At 49.5% G+C, this 19,104-nt stretch overlaps 1 long non-coding RNA gene across 1 annotated transcript; it reads left to right on the top strand.

The window, feature by feature from the left end:
• The first annotated feature begins 270 nt into the window (after positions 1-270).
• Positions 271-18,809, top strand: LOC112651918 (uncharacterized). Its single transcript, XR_007410212.1, has 3 exons — positions 271-2,023; positions 10,703-10,783; positions 17,854-18,809. It is a non-coding gene; the product is annotated as an uncharacterized LOC112651918 (long non-coding RNA).
• Positions 18,810-19,104: the final 295 nt, after the last annotated feature.

The raw sequence follows: 19,104 nt of genomic DNA, 5'->3' as shown, positions 1-19,104 counted from the left end.
ATAAATGTATCAGAAGTAAGGACTTCTATGGTAACCAGCTCTCATTTATGGAGGAGGACTTAGTAAGCCCTGGGCCCTGTGCGTTCACCTGCCGTCTTAGGTAGTCTCTGTATTGTAGTATCGACCTTGTGAGGATATGGTATTACTGCCCACTTTTGCAAGTGGAAAGTCTTGTACCTTGCACAGGGCTGCACTGGGACTTCAGCCCAAGCCTGTCTGATCCCAGAGCTTGTGCTTTTGATTTAAGCCTCTGGTTCTCAACCCTGGCTGCACACTGGAAGCCCCTGGGGGGCTTTAAATAATCCTCCCTCCCTCCCCCCAGGTTGCTATGCCCCAGTCAGTCTGAAGCAGTTGGTCTGGGATATGGCCCTGCACTGGATTTTTCAGACCTCTCCAGAAGATTCGAATGTGCAGCCAGGGTGGAGAACCCTGGTTTGAACCCCTTTCACATGTTGTGGTACTTTCTCCCACTTCAGAAAGCCAAGCAGACCTACTTCAAAGGCAAACATTCCCTTCTTGATTGTGCTGCTAGTAATCCCAAATTGCTACCCAAAGAGAGCGGCGGAAAGGGAAATATACTTCAATCTTTTAAAAACACAACACAACAGCTGGGATTGATGGAGGGAGCATGGACCGTGAACCAGAACCAGACACTGCTAATCAGGATCCCTGCATGATGTAATGTCATCTTCATGACACTGTCCTCGTTTTACAGAGGAGGAAACCAAGGTGGCACAGAAGGGTGGGGTCGTTTGCACAGGTCACAGAGTTGGAGGGCGGCAGCACTGGGATTCAGACTCAGGGTCCCCTTTCCCATCCAGCACTGGTGACTGCTGTGCTGTGTGCTCACAGACACACTTGTCTGCCCGCAGTCTCTGTTTCTGCTCATTAAGATTGTGGTGTGGGCCTCAGAGGAGTCAGGAATCCTGGGTATGAGGTGGGGAACTCCACACTGGCCTCCAGGGCAGGGCTGAGAAAGAGCGGGAGGTGCCCAGGGCCATCACCACCTGGAGGCCTGGCCTCCTCTCTCACCTCTGTTCTCCCTCTGTGCCCATCAGATTTGGCCGCCCCAGGTGTGATGGGAGAAGGGGCTGAAGAACAGAGCACCCTCATACCCTGTGGCTTCACTTGAGGTTCTTTCTGCCTTTGGACCCTCCCCTTCAATGGGAAGACTATGTGTGACAGGAGAGTAACAACTGAAAATGTAAAAAAGTAAGGATATTGCCTTTGTTGAAAGTTTGATACCTGTATGCAGCAAGAACCAGAAGCAGTAAGAATCAGCTCTGATTGACTTCTACTGTTCCAGAGAGAATGGTAAAGTTAACCCCATTTTACTGATGAGGAAAGTGGAGGCTCATAACTCACATTACTTTCTTCAGATTGCTACACATTTAGGAAATGGCCAGGTCGGTCTTTTTACCCACACCATTCAGTGCTATGCCTCCTCTGCTGCAAACAAGACATTGCTTTTTCTTTTCCGTCCTGCTAACTGCCCACCTGGTTATGCTGCCCAGTGCTGGAGAATTTATGGGTGTCGACTGTGCTGCAGGTAAACCAAGGGCTTACAGAAGCACACTTGCTGGGCTCCTACCCCAAGTCATAGCTTACCTTGGAAAGTCAGAAACAGCCTCTGCCCTACTCAGCAGATGACTTGCTTGACCATTGGGGAACTGAGGCCCATGAGGTATTGCAGCCAGTCAGCTCTGAGCTGGGACTGGAACTCCAGTCCCTAGGTTTTACATCTGGTTCTCTGTCCACTTCAAGCCTACCAGGTTAATTCATTTATTCTTTCAGTGAATCACAGATTCATTTGTCCAGGTGGGTGAGCAGCATTTTGCTGCATTTGCAAATTCATTTGCCGATATTATTTCATTTTATTCTCAAAACAACCATGTGAGGTCAGTTATATGATAATCCTTACTACAGATGAGGACACTGAGTTCAAGAGAGGTGAAGTCAGCTGGCCAGGGGCCCAGCAGACAAGTGGAAGAGCTAGGATTTGAAGCCAGGTCTTCTGAGAAAGGTAAGTAGCTGGGGGGTCAGAAAGGAGGCAAGCTTGGGGCTGTAGCAGGGGTAGACCAGGGGCTGCCTTGGCCCTCTATGGGCTTTGCCTCTGTCCTGGGAGTCAGGGGTGAAGTCACTGGGCTGGGGTTGGAGGTGTGGGTGGGGCTGGGCTGGTGGGCTAAGGGGGGCCATGGAAACAGGTCTCCCTAAGGTAGGGCCAAGGGAAGGATCAGAGGATGGTCCTTCCTGAGAGATGGCTGACCAAGAGTCAGAGGAAAGCACTCTGGGCACACCCAATTCTGGCGGGAGGGCCATCCTGCCCACCGAGCCACACCAGGGACCATGGCCCTCTCAGCAGTGTCCTCCTGGTCTACACCACTGGGCAGGAGTAGCTCAGATAGGACAGGTGGAGAAGCCTGCGGGTCATGTCTGGTCACGTGTACCTATGCTAAAGAGTTAATAAATTTAGGGCATTTGAGAGTTTTATAGCTGGAAGCAGCTTTTGAGATTATTTGGGCCAGCATTTCCCACGGTGCAGGGCTAGTAGCTGGGATGAGTGCCTGTGGTCTGCACCTGATGCTAGATAACATTGAATTCACCAGTGAGGATTTATTCCCTTTTCAACTTTCCTTCCATCCTTGTGATTACACTGGGAGAGACCCACCTGGGTGCTGGGATATCTTTATCACCTCTTGGAACATTCGCTCGCTAGTCTCCTCCTGACACCCTCACCCCTAGGCCCAGACCCAGTCTTTAGGAACCAACAGCATCTAACTAGAGACGTATAACCTTGTTTTGTTTTTATTTTATTTGTAGCGCTATCTTCCATCGGTGGCAAATGGTACTGGCTCTTCGGTTATGGTAGTGTTGTAAAGTTTTTGTTTGAATTAGTGAATTCAGTTTTGAAAAGAGGTCAGTTTTAGAGATAGCGATTAAGTCAGGAATTGTGTAGCCTTCTGTGGCTTTGACAGCCTGCAAAGTAGAAAGGGGGCAACTGAGGTGGGGGCACTGACTGGTGCCCTATTCTTCTGTGGAGGGAGCAACAGCTGGGAAGGGCCTCAGCCCAGAGGCATGAGGCATGCAGCCAGGCACCTTCCACACCCCTTTCTCTCCACCTGTGAGTTAAGATTTGGTGGATGCAGCTCCCCAGCAGAGTGTTCCTTTATCCCAGCTTCCTTAGACATGGCTGTACCTTCTGATCTTGTCTCAGACTTGAGAAGCGCAGCCTTTGTGCAGATTGTCCACTGTCTAGGCAGCAGGTGCCCGCTGCCTCTCGGGTGCCTCCTGAAGCCCAGCCAGGTGCCTGTTTCTGACTTCCGGGCTCAGCTCTGCTCTGCTGTTACTCGGCTACATCCTTCCATCTTGCACTCCCATACTCAGCTGTAGTGTTATCTCCTCTTGGATGACCTCCCAAGTCCCCACGACCAGGGTGACCGGCTCTGTGCACTCAGCACCTGCCCTCCCAGCCCTCACCCTTCTTTCCTCTCTTTCCTCATGGAAAAGGGTCATTCCCTGACCAAGGGAATATGTACTGTGCACTTTCTACCACCCAAGCAATCATCCTGAGATATTGCCATTCTTAGTTACCCATTTGCACCCCCCTTGTGTTATATGCCCCTTGAGGGCATGGATAGCATCATCCTTCACTTGGCATTCTCAGAGCCTGGGGGCCTGGCACCTTGAAGGCCCCTGATGAAGTTTGTTGCACAATATGATGATGATGATGATGATGAAAATAATAATAAACTGCTGTTTATATTGAACACTATGGTACACATTGTATGTAACATTGTGTGATGAACTTTACAATATTTCATTTAATCCTCACAACAACCTCAAGAAATTGGAGCCTTCACTGTGCCCATTTTCTGAGTGAGAACCCTGAACTCAGAGACATTAAGTATCTTGCTCAGGGACACACAGCAAATGACAGAACTGGAACTTGAACCAAGGCAGCACCCAGAGTCCATATTCTCAGGCAGTGATAGGAAAGTGCATGTGACAGCCAGTCTCTCTCTCTCTTACACACACACACACACACACACGGTGATACTGCAGGGCTAGAGACTGGTGCACACGTGCCTGCCCCTTCCTGCTCCCCTGGGGTTACTTTGCTGAGGTGGCCTCCATCCCTTCCCTGGCCAGTGCTGTGGTGACCTGTGGGTGCAGCCACCCTTGCCACGAAGACTTGCCAGGCAGCCCACCAGGTCTCTGCTGCCCACCGAGAGAACATTAGTCAAGTCATCCTACAGCAGGATTATGCCTTTGCCATGGCGATTTCGAAGCCCAGCTGCCAGGCCCATGTGCAAATTTGTGCTTATTTGATTAGCTTGTTTAGTCATCGCTGCTGATGAGAGCGGGCTGTGGCCACCAAATGACATTCTGCTGCCTGCAACCCTGTAATCGCTTTTGGAAGGGATATTATGTTAATATCTCACACGAGGGCCTCTGATCACACAGAAAGACAGGGCGACCAGGCCCAGGCCATATGGTGCATCCGAGGCCTTCCTTTGTAATCCTGGGTAATTGAAATACTCGGCCTCATTCAAACGCGGAAAGCTTCCCATCTGATGGGTAGCAGAGGGCCTTTAGCAATTTACTTACCAGTCCTTATGGGAACATTATTTGGGGGGATGATGTAGGGATTCATGCCAGAGAAACTTGACCCTTTTTTTAAGAACACAAATCCCTGGTACCTGATTGTTTAATAAAACCAACAGCAGTTACCAAGCTCTCCCAGCCTTCCAGACACTGAGATCATCACTTACTGCGAAGTCAGACATCATTCCCATTTCACAGACGAGAAGCTGAGGCCCAGACAGCAGCCAGCTTGCCCAAGTCTACTGGCTGGAAGTGGAGGCACAGAGACTTCTCCCAGGTCTAACCCCAAGCTCTGCCCCCTGCCAGGAGTCAGACTGGAAGCTGGAAGGTGTTTTGAGAATATCAGTGACTCCCATACAGCTATACTTAATGTAGTGCTTTGCAAAATTGAGCAAGTGTCAGGACCCCTGAAGGTCTTGTTAAAACTAACAGTTTGCCAAGCCCCACCCCAGAGTTATAATGCAGTAGACCTGGGGCAGAACCCAAGAATTGGCATTTCTAGCATTCCCAGGTGATGCTGAGGCTGCTGGCCCAGAGCCCCCAAGTTGGAGAAACCCCTGACCAAGGGAATACGTACTGTGCACTTTCTACCACCCAAGCACAGGAGGTGTTCCCATTCCCATTTTTCTGAAAGGGAAACAGACTTGGATAGCTGGGTTTGCTTTCTGAAAGTCTCTTAGCTAGTGTGTGGGATTTGAAGGAGGTGACTTGTCCACAGCAGGAAGCTCACAGAGCTGGGACTCAGCCCTGGTCTCTGACTTGCCTTCCGAAGATACGGCCTCAGGGAGGCAGATGTCACACTTTGCTTTTGCCTCTACCAAAAGGAGCACAGAAAATGGTGTCTATGCTTGCTCTTAACACCTTGTGTCTGGCAGGGCCCCAGGAGCCTGGTCGTGTTCCCTTGCAGGCTTGGCCTGGGCCCCAGTGGGCTCCTGATGAGAGGATGTGTGTACAGGCCAGCCTGTCCTTTCTGAGGGCTGCTTCGGTCTCCCCTTGAAACCAACCTGTGCTTGCACCAGGGACCCCAGACTGGGACGGACAGACAAGGAGCTGGGGCACACTCAGGGCAGAGAGTGTGTGCTTTGCTCAGTTGCACTGTCCATGGTGTTGCGTGCTCGGCAGTAAATTAAAAGCTCTTCCTTTCTGACCTGGTGATCAAGGTCTGCCCAGGCTGTCCAGCCAGATGATCCCTAACCAATCTCTCCTCCTTCTCCTCTACTCCCTGCCCTCCATATTCCCACCAAATGAAGGAAAAGGAAACTGACCATGGAACATCACCCCAGGTCAGGCACAGACCCACACACTGTCATATGTAAGATGCAGTGTTCCCAACCATTACCATTTTACAGATGCACACACTGAGTCTCGGAGAGGATCTCACCAAAAGCCACCCAGCCAGTCAGTAGGACAGAGCAAGGATTTAGAAGTGAGGCATGCCAACCCCAAACCCAGATCTCTGTCCACTTCCCTGACTATTGCCTTCCTTCCTGTCCCTTTCCTTAAAACACTGGTGAACATTTGTCAGTCTCCTGTAGGACAAGTATTGCTTTCAGTGATTCCCAAGCATATTTGTTGGTTGAAACTTTTTTCTTGTGTTCCTTTTTTTTTTCCCTTTAAGTGCAGAGCACCTTGTGAAAATCAGATACTAGGGAATTGAAGTTTCTTGACTCATCCCCTTGACTCCAAAGCACCACCCTTCCTGCTTAGACAGCTAGTACCTGTGATGTGCTTGCCTGGCTTAGAGCTGCAGAAGGAGTCAGGAGGGGTCCTGTCTGCCATGTCTAAGGCTGTATCCCCAAGGCCAACATGCATCTGGCACATGGCTGGTGCTTGATATATATGCTTGTTTGTTGGTACAAATATTTATATCTTACAGCTCAAAGTACTCAGCAGGGCCTCCCTCTGCCAGCCAGCCTCATTGCACTGGCTGACCTGGGGAAATAAATGCCTCTCCTGCCACGGGCTTGGAGCACAAAAGCAGAAGTGGGAAGCAAGACCTCCTTGGAAACCACATGGGACTCTGGCCTTGGGGGCCTCTCAGTTCTGCCCCTCAGTGCTGAGAGACCTTGGGAAAGTCACCTCTCCTCTCTGAGCCACAGGTATTCTCCTGCCAAGCCTTTCTCCCAGGCTGTCTGCCAGTTCAGCAGGTATGAAGTGAAAGGCTTGTGTGGCAGTGGATCATGCTAGGGAGGTGAGTTGTGGCCACACTGCATTGGTGGGAGTAAGGATTTGGACTAAAGGAGGGAGAAGTGGGCACCATCCGAAGGGGCAGCCTCTTATCATGTGTGGCTCTTCAATGTAAGCTGGTCAATTAATTAATTTTTATTCATTTTTTAATGGAAAATAAAATTTAATTTCGTATATATAAGGAGTCTAGACAGACATGAAATCCCATCAATAGGCATCATCTAGTTTAAAGGAAACTCAATTCAGCATGCAGTCCCTCCAGTGCAGCAGCTGCCTTTAGAGTGTGTGATAGTCATATGTGGTCAGTAGCTGCCATGGTGGGCGGCAGAGGTGGGAGACATGTCTGCCATGGTAGAGGGTCCAACTGGACAACACTCAGGTGGTCATGCTGCATCTCGAAGATCTCAAAGATGCCTATTGTTTTTCCCATCCTAATGTGACACAGCCTTTTGGAAGTCCTCTGGGACCAGCTTTTAGCAGGAAGAGGGAAACATGCATTTGAAATCACCCACTACATGACTTAACTAGCTCCCACTTTTTAAAAAGTACCAGATAATGGAAACACATGAAGAGTCAGCTGAATGAAGTAAAGTATCCCCTCGCCCCTCCCCCCATCTTAGCTCTGCAAACCTATTTGACACCTCAGATGGCCTGGACCAGGTGCAGTCCAAGCCAGGTAAACAGTGCCCACATTAGCGACATCCAGATGAATGAAGCATTTACTCTGTATCCTGAGCTGACACCTCTGGCTTCTGGACAGCATCAAAATTGTAGGTCCCTCTCTCTCCTGGAGCACAGTCCCATGCAGGCCCCACTGACAACATCCCATGCACACCTTGCAGGCAGAGGATGACCCGCTGACCTTCTGACTCACAGTGCGTGACTTCCAGTCTCTCCAGGAGCACCACTGGTGTCCAGTAGAGCTCCCAGCACCACTCTATTAGCAGCGATAGCGACTGCATTTGTTGGTCTAGTTGGGGTTCAAATTCTACCTCTGTGACTTAATAGCAGTGTGACATGGGCATGTGACTTACCCTTATAAAACCTCAGTGCCGCTTCTGGAAAGTGGGAGTCATGTCATCTTGCTCACGTGTGATGGTGAGTTTACATGTGATAGAATAGCCTTTTCTAGGTCTATATCCTCTTCTGCTAAACACAAAAATGTCCCCTATCAAAGGCTCCACCTCTCCATGGCCCACTGATAAATATTTTATGCACATCCAACCAAGAATACTTGGTTCAGCTTTCCCACATTTTATATTCTGACATGAAAGATTTTCCTCCAAAATACAAATTATTATGCCAGCTCTGTTGTTTTAATCTACACATATCTCCCCTCCTCTCCTCTCCCCATCTTGTTTCTGGTACATCCCCTAGAAGATCAGGACCCCTTCCCCCACATCGATAACAAGCATAATAGTTGAGCGGTACATGGCGATGAGCTGCACATTACGGGAATTCACTAAGCAGTAGTTCCCTGCCTCCCCCACCCACAGGGGAAATGTGACCCAGGAGAAATAACAGTCAACCAGTGTGGTTTCAAGCAGCATCCCAGCAGACATCCAAGTGTAGTAGATCAGGCTCCCTATCAGAGTCTTTTATAGTTGTCTTCATTTTTTTTTTAACAGACTATTTTTCAGAGCAGCCTCAGGTTTGTGGAAAAATTGCACAGAAAGTATAGAGTTCCCTTGTCCCCCCTCTCCCCACTCTCCCAGATTTCTGTTATGAACATCTTCCATTAGGGTGGCATGTTTGTTGTAATTGCTGAGCCGATACCAATACATAATTATTAACTAAGATCCCTGGTTACACGAGGGCTTACTCTTTGTGTTGTATATTCTATAGGTTTTGACAAATGCATGGTGTCTATATCCACCAATACAGTAGTGTATAGAATAGCTTCCCTGCCCTAAAAATGCCCTGTGCTCCACCCAGTCATTCCTTTCCCCCCACCCCGAATCTAGTTTCTTCCCTTTTTCTTCAATGCCCCTGTTGCAACTTATAATGATAAAATTGTAGGGTTAACGGATTGCAGTCTGCCTCCACCTGCCCTCACTGGGATGGCAGCAGCCACTTCACTGGACTTTTTCTACACCACATTTTAACACCATGAACACTGTATGTTGGGTGCTTGAAAACTTTGCTGAATGAATGAATGCATAGATGGAGGAGAGGTGAAGTGCAGGGAGCACAGGATGCTGGAGGGCTCCTGAAACCAGCTGGAGGGAGGTAGTATCAAGGCAGGAGGAGGACCCCGTGCCCAAACTAACTGCCCATCCCAGGCATCTCCCCATTAGGACAATGAGATGACAAAGAAACACTGCTCTGGAGCAGAGCAGCTGTGCCACATGGGGGCTACCAGGGCCATCAGTGCAGCCCATCCCTGTCGCATTGGATGACAAGGACGATGGGTGCAAGGACCTGATGTCATAGGAGCCCAGCCTTTGAAATGGCTGGACAGGGCTCAATCTGTCACTGTCTTCATCATCATGACTTTTGGAGTCACCTCCAGATTTTTTGGCCCAGTAAATGATTAAGCAGTTAAATAAAGACAGGCTCATTAAGGAAACATGCTTCCCTGTGTATCTGCCCCAGTTACTCCTAAATTTAATCTGTCCATGAGCCAATTTCCAGGACAAACACACACTGTCTTTTTTTATCTCCCAAGCCTTAACCTTGAAGCCATTCATTGCCCGTGGCTTTTCCTGAGATCCTTTTCCCACTACCCGGCTCCTCTGAGGCTCGATGAGGGTCTCTTCCCCACACCCTCCCCCAGGCTGGGTAAGGGGCAAGTGGGTCCCATAGGGCCATGTAGAGGGAGGGCAGGACACTTGCAGGGCCCGTTTTGCCAACAGGCAGGGCCAGGTCCATGAAAGCGCCCTTTCTTCTCTGTCACGAGGCTGCTCCGGCCGCAGGCGCTCCAGGGCATAATCGGATTGAGTTTCCGTGGCCAACAGGTTGGCTTTGTTTTGCTGTCCAGATTTGCGTCTACTTGACTCCCTGAGTTGTTTCTCGAATGCTCTCTGACCTGGTTTCACTGAGGACACATCAGGCCTTTGCCAGGGTGCACAGGGGTGATGAGAACCCAGGGGTAGGTGAGGGTTGGGTAGACCTTAGGGGAAGGGAAGGCAGGGAAGACCCAGGCCAAACCATGCAGCATTTTCTTATGTCAAGCCATGTGTCCCCTGCCCTGCTTTCTGCTTCCCTTTTCTATCCCGAGTCCCATTCCCCTTGAACGGTAAGGAAATGCCCTTCCTTGGACTTTTTTGTTGGCCTAGTTGCCCCTCTCCCAAGGCTCTGTGGCTCCCCTGAGTAGTCCAGGCATAATGTCCACACTCCTTCAGCTGATCCCAGGGCTCTCTATGGGTTAGGTGTACAGAAGGGCTTGTTGGTTAAAAATACCAAGTGGAAACCTCTTTTCCCTGAATACCAAATAGAGAGCTATTAAGAGAAGGATTCTTTGCAGCCTCGTTGGATCCTGAGTAATGGCCCTGGCCTTGCTCAAAAAGGAAGAGCTGCCCATGCCATGATGAATTTCCAGAGAGGGGCAGACCCCCAAGGCTTATTCCATTCCCTGGCACAGACAGGACCCTGGTAGCACATGAAACTATCATTGCAGGTGGGTTGGCCTGCTCATAGTTCCCCACTCTGGCTGTAATGGGCAAGAGGTGTCTCTGTGGTCCCTGGTTCCCCTCCTGGGAGAAGATGCAGCCTTAGTAGCTACAGGCTGGGCCCCTGAGCCTTCCCTATGCCAACCTCCCCTGGCCACTGGTATTGCTCAGGAAAAGATAGGTGGCCTGGACTGAGCTGATCAGCACCCTTGCCTGGGTCTATCAGGATCCTTCCCTGCTGGTTATTTTGTTTGTCTGTTTTTTTGTCTTTTAATGGGAATTGGTGGATCTGTTGAAAGATGAAGTGAGAGCCGCAGGCAGACACGTTCCTGCCCCTCTTGAGCTAAGAGAAAGAAGGCCACACCTACAGGGACATCAAGGTGAGGATGGAGAAGTTTCTGATAGCATTTGACCCCACCCTCCCCCAGGACCCAGTGGGCCCTGAGGTCGGCTTCCTATGTGGCTTCTGGTTTAGGCCTGTCAGCCGGTAAGTCTCCCTTTTTGCTTACATTCATTCAGGTTCTGTTTCTTTTCCTGAATGTAAAGGAATGCTTTGGGATTCAGGAATGTGCAAGGAGGCAGCTCTCTCCCTCTTGTAGGAGATGAGCTAGCTCAATAGCTGGTCGGATTCTGTCTACCTGGAACCCAGCAGCTTGTGAACAGACCCTGCCTCAGCCCAAGCGCTGGAGGAAGTGGAGCAGACCCAGAGTGAGAGAATGACACTCTCTCGTGACCTAATTAGGAGCCAGCTGGAGGAGTGCTGGTCTTGTTGGCAGAAGAGGGCCATCCCCGCGTGCCTGCTGAGCCCTGGGAAATGGCGGAGGGGCCGGCCTGGGCATTCCTGCACGGGGCTGCCCCACTCTGAGCTCCAGCATGCTGGTACACTGAGGCTGATCTGGGGGTGCTGGGCCCTGCTGGGGGCAGACAAGTGGAAAGAGCACTGGGCCCTACTGCCCAGCAAGTCCATGCTCCAGGATTTCCTAGGGAAACCTGTGCACATTTGCTCTGGAAGGCACACATAAGAGTGTGCGCTGTTGGCGATGGCTCACAGCTGGCACCACCCGGAGGCTCACCAGCCAGAGAAGAGATAAATCAGGTGGGGTGTATGCACACAGTTGAACATACCATACACTTGTGAGAGTGAATAAGTCATAGCTTTGTGAATCAACATGGTGGATTGGAGACATGAAACATGGGATTTAAAACTGCAAGTGGCAGGGGCACCTGGTGGCTCAGTTGGTTGAACTTCTGCCTTTGGTTCGGGTCAGGATCCTGGGTCCTGAGATCAAGCCCCGGAGTCCCACATCAGTCTCCCTGCACAGTGGAGAGCCTGCTTCTCCCTCTCCTCCCACCCCACCCTCTACTTGTGCTTCGTCTCTCTATCTTTCTCTCTCAAATAAATAAATAAAATCTTGTAAATTAAAAAAAGAAAAAAACCCTGCCAGTGGTAGAAAGGCCTAAGGTGCATTTTTAATAAAGCTTGAAAACAAGCAAATCAAGCATTATATTGTTTAGGGACACATTTATAAGTTGTAAACAGAAAAGACAAAGGAAGATAAAGAGACCAAAATAAAATTTAGGAAACAGTTCAGTCTTGGTGGGTAGGGAGGTGGGTAGGGGGCCTGGAGGGAACAATCAGCATGGATCCACCTCAATAGGTTCTGGGTCTTACATCATTGAATGGTGGGGTCACAGGGGTTTTATGATAATGCTTTTATAACCTAATATTAACTGCGTATATTCCTTGGTATGGAGTATTTCATAATAAAACATTTTAAAAAGAGAACATTGGGCTTGACTTTGCTATTGGAGATCTTCCTTCCTTCCTTCCTTCCTTCCTTCCTTCCTTCCTTCCTTCCTTCCTTCCTTCCTTCCTTCCTTCCTTCCCTCCTTTTCTCCTCCTCCTCCTTCTTTTCTTCTTTATTTTTTATTTTTATTTTTTTTGTTGTTGTTTTTAGTAAACGAGGGTAATTTTGCCTCTGAAGAAATAAACAGTTTCAGAGCACTGGGTTTGGAGTAGTCCCTCCCAGTCCCATTATGGCCCGACACCCACAGGCCTCCCCATTGTCTCCATCCCTGTCACCTCCACTTTGGCCTCTCCTCAGCCCCAGAGCCACCTTTGAAACCATCGAACACATGCTTCCTGTAAGCTTGAGGCCCTCTGGGCCCCTGTTCTCTTCTTCAACCATGTCAGTCCCTAACTGTAGCCAGACGTAGAGTTCCCTGAACCAAAGACGTGCCTCTTGCTTCTGGGCCTTTGCTCAAGCTGTATTTGGAGAGGAAGTCAGGTCTGGGCCCCTCTGTTGAATCTCAGAGCACAGCAGCCCAGAGAGACCAGGTTTGGGCCACTTCCCCAGCTGGGAATTCAACCTGGATTGATGTTCTTGTCCAGGCTGGCTGATCTGGACTGGGGCCTTTTTCTCAGGTGCTTCTTCCTGCAGGAATCCTGCCCTGATGCCTACCCTCTGTTCTCGCAGTCCCTCTGCTAACAGCCATCAGGGTACCCTGAACTTGCCACAGTGCTTTGAAATGCTCTGTATGTGTGTCTCCTCTACTACCTCAAGCTCCCCCAAGACAAGAACTGGGTCTTAGTTTCATTTTTTGTCTCAGCAGTGACTGCACGGACTCTGGCACAGTGTCATGAGATGTGAGCTCCGCAAGGGCAGGGATTTTGTCTGTTCTGTTCAGCTGTGTATCCCAAAGGCCTAGAACAGTACCTGGAACATGTAGACATGCTATAAATGTTTATTGAGTGAATGGATGTTGAAGTCTACTGGGTGGAATTCCACCACCTAGTAGCTGTTTGAATGTGGGGCAGACACTGAACTTCTCTGAGCCTCCCCTTCTTCCTCTTTAAATGGGAATATTAATAGTACTATTCTCGAGGGGTCACTATGGGGTTTGGTAGAAAGACACATGTCAAAGAGCCTAGCAAATGTCAGACACACAACCCAAGCTGGTTGCATATGAATTTAAGTCTGACCCCAAAGGTCTGGGACAAATGCCCAGTGGGCTTTGAGGTTGGCCATCTGAGTTCAGAGTCTCCTCTCACCCTCCCTGTGTGGTCCACGGGAAAAGGGATCACAGATCTGTGCCGCTTCTCCTCGGCCAAGGGCCAGTGACCTCTGGGGCTCACCTCTGACTGCTGGGTCAGCAGATCTATTGTGCTGGGGCTGTCAGTGGCTGGGCAGCTCAGTCGAGTCCTCAGAGCCCAGCTGGTCTGTGCAGCCACGGTCATGGTCCCCATTCCCTGAATGGCTTTTTCTTAAAATAGAGGCAAACTAGCACAGCCACAGGCGGCTCCTAACTCAGCCAGCTGTCTAGCCATTCTCTCAGGACCCTTTGGTTCCTGAAATGCTAGGAAGGAGAAAGCATGGATGTGGAATCATGCAGAGCTGGGATCCTGTGCTGCCTGCCTCCACTTCTGGCTGTGTGACCCTGGGCAAACGGCTTCACATCTCTGAGTCTTAGTCTCCACATCTGCAAAATGGGGAGGCAGAAATAACCAGTGGGGCTGTTGACAGGAGTAGGGATGATGCATAGAAGTTTCCTGGTGTGGTTGTACTCCCTAAAGAGTTATATAAATATCAAGTGTATGACATAATATAAAAATACAAGATGTGATAGTTATATAATCATGAAGGTGACGATGTTGATGGCTGCATTTCAGTGGACCAACTAACTTATGTAGAACTGAGAGTGTCAAGGAGAAAAAAGAGCTCTGTGCACGAGTGCTTGTGCATGTGGGAGTGTGTCTGAGTATTTATATCTCGACAGACATGTATGGTATATAAATACACACTTTGTACTATATAAGAAAAAGTGACATCACGGGAAAAATACACATATTTTATCCAGCGTATTTGTATTAAAGGAGTGAACAAAGAAACATTTAGGATGCCAGCTCTGTGGCACAATGCCGCCTAAACATAGGCCAGTGTATTCCTGTTGCTAATACCCAAAGAAAGGGTTCCTGGTCATGGCCTCTCAGCTCCGAGGTTCCTGCTCATCTGCACCACACTCTCTGGTGTTCTTGCTGCTGCTGCCACACTGGGCTTTCCCTGTCCCTCACATCAGGACCAATCTCCCCGGGATTGGCCTTCATAGCACTGCTGATTTCTCCTTCAAGGCACCTGTCATGGTTGGTATTTTACAGTTATTTGTAATTGTCTATTTACGTGTCTCTTCCTGTTAGTTGAAGAGAGATCAGGGGTGCCATCTGATTTTGCTTTTACACCCAGTACCCAGGTGGAAGGGTATGGTAGAGATGCTTAATTGGATGGGTGGAAGGATGGATAGAAGGGTACCACAGACTTGCCCTTGAAGAACTTACTGTACATTTAGAGTCACAACGTCTAGACCCAGAAAATGGTCAGTAGCGAGTCAAGGCACTTGTGGTCAGGTGTCTTGTACCCAGTGGTGGGAGGACTTAGTCCTGTGAGAAGAATGGGCAGGGTAAGAAGGGCCTGTGGCTGGCTAGGGTAGAAGAAGGCCAGTGATCATCCAGCTATTGAAGGACTGCCCTCATATGTGTGGAACAGGAGACACTTTCTTAAAGACCCAAGGACAGCCACTTCCAATTGTGAATGGCCTGTGCCTCTGTTGAAACTCAGTGCTATATCATTTTCAATTATTCCAGTCTTTATTAGCTCTTTCTCATGCCAGGCCCTGTGCCAGGTTCTGAGGACACAGACAAATACAGTACAGCCAGGCAGGCCACAGAAGAGGGATGTGAGCACAGACAGGGTGCAAAACAATTGAGCCACTTTGGTGGGAAAGGATCAGGGATGAGGCTGATTCCCAGAGGATCAGTGGAGGTTCTCCTGGTGGAGGAAGAAGCACAGGCAAAATGGAAGGACCAGGTGAGAGCTTGTGGCTTCTTGGCCTGATTGCCCACTGCTCATGGAGAAGGTGAGAGATGAGGCTGGGGAGTCTGGTGGGCCCCACCTGGTTGGCCGGGGCCTTAAGCTTTATTCTGAAGGTGTTAGGGAACTCTTGAAAATGTTTAGGCAGACAGGAGACCTGGTCAAGCATAAGGCAGGGTGGAAAAGGGGCAGAAGTAAATGAAATGAAGGTGGGGAGGCTGGTTGGGAAGACGTGGCAAGTTTGAAAGTGGTGAAAATCTAAATATAGCCTGTCAAAGAGGGGATCAAAGCGGGATGCCTAAAATATCTCAGACAGGACATCCTCATTTATTCATCTCTAAAAGTGGAGGGGAGGCAGGTAAAGATCTTTTATCCACTATCCAGACCAGCCCATCGGAGTGTGTGGTGGGTGATCAGCTTTCTTGCTCCAAGGAACTCAGAAAATCCCATCAGTTTGCCCTCCAGTGAATATGGCACTTAGCAATGCTGAGTGTGTCCCTGGATCCTCTGGCCCCCCAGATACAGAAAGCAAGGGCGTGCCACACAGAACTGTGAGGGGGCTGGCAGAGCACTGGGGCCAGGGCTTCTTCAGCAGGAGGGGGGGGCGAGGCAGGGGTGGGGCTAAGGGTGGGGAAGGGAAAGAAAGGGGAAGAATGAGGACCATAACACTTGGCAAGATCCAAAAGAAAAAGAAGGGGGGGCGCAGGGGGGATGCAGAGAAAAGGCCTAGCTAGGATGACAGGCAAGATTTTCTATTTCCAAATGGTTGTGGGGAGGAAGATTTCAGAGGGAACACAGTTGCCAGGAGAGTTGGAGAGAGATGACTCAGGATTACATAACAACAGGTAACATGGTACCGAGGGGTTGGAGCATGTATACAGCTTTATCTCCTAAAACATTTTTGTTTTAAAAGGAGACATTCTAGGGCCAGGATCATAAACATGTGCCTCTAGGATAGAGCAGGTCATATATAATCGAGGGCCGTGGGCCGTGTGTTCAGAACATGGTAGCTCCAGCCTGAGGGGAAACTGCAGGTGACAGCAGGTGACACCAGACTGTTGTGTTCAGGAGACAACAGGAGTAGGGACTGTGGCAAACTTAAGGCTGCAGGGCCAGCCCAGGGAGCAGCACCAGGTCAGCCACAACTGCTTGTTGCCATGTAGGAACACAGGTCCAGGGTGGCCACGTTTTCTGATTCCCCCCGACCCCTAAATTTAGAAATTGGGATTTTTATATGAAACTACCTAATTTGCAAGTTACAGCAATGAGTTTAGATGTTTTTCAGAACATCGTGCTATCTACTCTGTACAAATGAGCAAAACCCATCCAACCTGTGGTGTACCTGTGTGCCCCTCTGTTGTCAGCCAAGTGTGCAATCAACTGCAACTGCACGTTGTATGGGGCCTGCCACCTCCAACAGTGTCCACGCCTTTTCCTAGAGGAGGTCTGAAGGGAGAATTGGGTGGGGGTCCGGGTGGGGCATTTACCTCTAATGGGGATCCTTCAATCCCTCCCGGCCTCAGTTTACCCCACCGATATAATGGCAGGAAGATCTCTAAGGGCCCCATTCGGCTGAAATTCTCTTCTGTTTCTTAGTTTCCCCCAATCATGACTATGTTCCATCAAGTGAGACCCTACTATGTGCCAGGCCCTCTGCTTCCTCTCCCAAGATCACATGGCTATTTTTTTTTTTAATTTTTATTTATTTATGATAGTTAGAGAGAGAGAGGCAGAGACACAGGCAGAGGGAGAAGCAGGCTCCATGCACCGGGAGCCCGACGTGGGATTCGATCCCGGGTCTTCAGGATCGCGCCCTGGGCCAAAGGCAGGCGCCAAACCGCTGCGCCACCCAGGGATCCCGATCACATGGCTATTAATGTGGCAGAGGCTGGCTTCTAAACCAGATCTGTCTGACTCCAAAGGCCGTGGGCTGAAGCACTCTAGTCTACTCTTTGCAGTGAAAGCAAATCATTAAATAATTTAGGTCATGCTCAGGGGACAGGGAAACATATTCAGTTGCTTTTAAGGCTGCTACCCAATTTCTAGCAGACTGAAACTGCTATTTTTGGTACCTCATGGGCCAGTATAGATTTTTGAGGATTCTTTCCAGCCTTCCAAAAGGCAGGGGACTGGAGGGCCCTAAACAGAAGGCAAGAGCAATGAACAAGAAATACCAGGTGCACGAGGGGACTCAGCTTGGCAGCCTCACGGGGCTCACACAGGCCTGGGCAGGCCCATGGGGCGTCAGTCTGCACGAGGGGGTGACTCTGTTTTTTAAAAGATTTTACTTATTTATTCATGAGAGGCACAGAGAGAGAGGCAGAGACACAGGCAGAGGGAGAAGCAGGCTCCCCACGGGGAACCTGGTGTGGGACTTGATCCCAGGACTCTGGGATCATGCCCTGAGCCGAAGGCAGAAGCTCAACCACTGAGCCCGAGGGGGTGACTCTTAATGCAGCTTTTGCTTGTTCCTTTATTCGAAGGCTGGCACCAGGGATGGAAGCCAGAAGTCCTATTTAATTAAAATGCTTCCCCCCAAATTGCTATTTCTTCAGTGATTTCAAATGTCACCTGTTTCTCCTCAGTTGTTGAAGTCAGAAACGTGGGATCCTCCTTCTCTTCCTTTCCCTCAAGCTCTGCATTCGATCTGCTGCCAACCTTTGTGGCTGTCCTACACGTCTCCGGAATATATGCAGTTCCCACTCTGCATGGGCCCTCCTGCAGTCCCCTCAGCTCTCCGTGTTAACCCTGGCTCCTTTCCCATCTATTCCTGATGACGGTGGCCGGAGGAATTTTGATAAAATGCAGATCTGGCCTTGTCACTCCTTTGCTCAAAAACCTGCTGGTGGGTCCCCAGGGCACCGTTAATAAAACCCAGGCTTCTCTCTGTGACCTACAAATCCCTCTGTTATCTGGCCCTCACACGCTATGTTCCAGCCACTCTGGCCTATTTTCAGTTCTTCAAATACTTGGAGTTCTCTCTGGCTCTGGAGTCACACAGACCTGGATTTGAGTCCCAGGTAACCTTGGGCAAGTGGCTGCACCTCTCAGAGTCCCATTCTGCTTATCTCTGAAATGGGTATACTTGTGCAGCGTATGTCAGGACTTAAACAATACAATGTACGTGGGACCTTCTTTTGCTTGAAACCTATAGGTTTCCCTCGGAAAGGGGAGGAGAAAGGGATTAATGTAGTTTCCTGACAATTTTCCTTGAATTCTCTGCTTTAACAATAAAATAACTCGGAGACATTCATAAATTTTGGCTTCTTTTTAAGTGGGTTATACAATCAAATATCAGCTACTTTCACCTTGTTTTTTTTTTTTTAAGTTTTAATTTTTTAAAAGATTTTATTTATTTGACAGAGAGCACAAGCAGGGGGAGCAGCAGGCAAAGGGAGAGGGAGAAACAGGCTCCCCACTGAGCAGGGAGCCTGATGTGGGACTTGATCCCGGGACCCTGGGATCATGACCTGAGCCAAAGGCAGATGCTTAACCAACTGAGCCACCCAGGTACCCCTTACCTTTGTTTTTAATTACAAAGTCTGTGCCACATTACCTTTAATTGTGTTAATTACTTGCTCAACAGAGATAAATATGTTGTGTTTTAATAGATACAATGAGGTTATTTTTCAAGAAGTCACTTATGGTGGTGCCCCTATGCTTTTCCATGTGGCTTTCTTTGCTCCTGACTTCCCCAATCCTGTCAGCTCACTGCCCCCCACCTCTGCCCCACCCAAGTTCACCCAGAAGCTAGGTACATCCTGCAATTCTCCCAGGAAGCCCCGTTCCCGGGTGTGTAGCTGCTCCTGGGCAGTCTGCTTATTCTCAGGAAGCAA

Source organism: Canis lupus, chromosome 4, assembly GCF_003254725.2.
Source record: "Canis lupus dingo isolate Sandy chromosome 4, ASM325472v2, whole genome shotgun sequence".
NCBI classification, from domain to species: Eukaryota; Metazoa; Chordata; class Mammalia; order Carnivora; family Canidae; genus Canis; species Canis lupus.
Note: the sequence above shows the minus strand (reverse complement) of the source record. Positions and strands in the feature narration are given on the sequence as shown.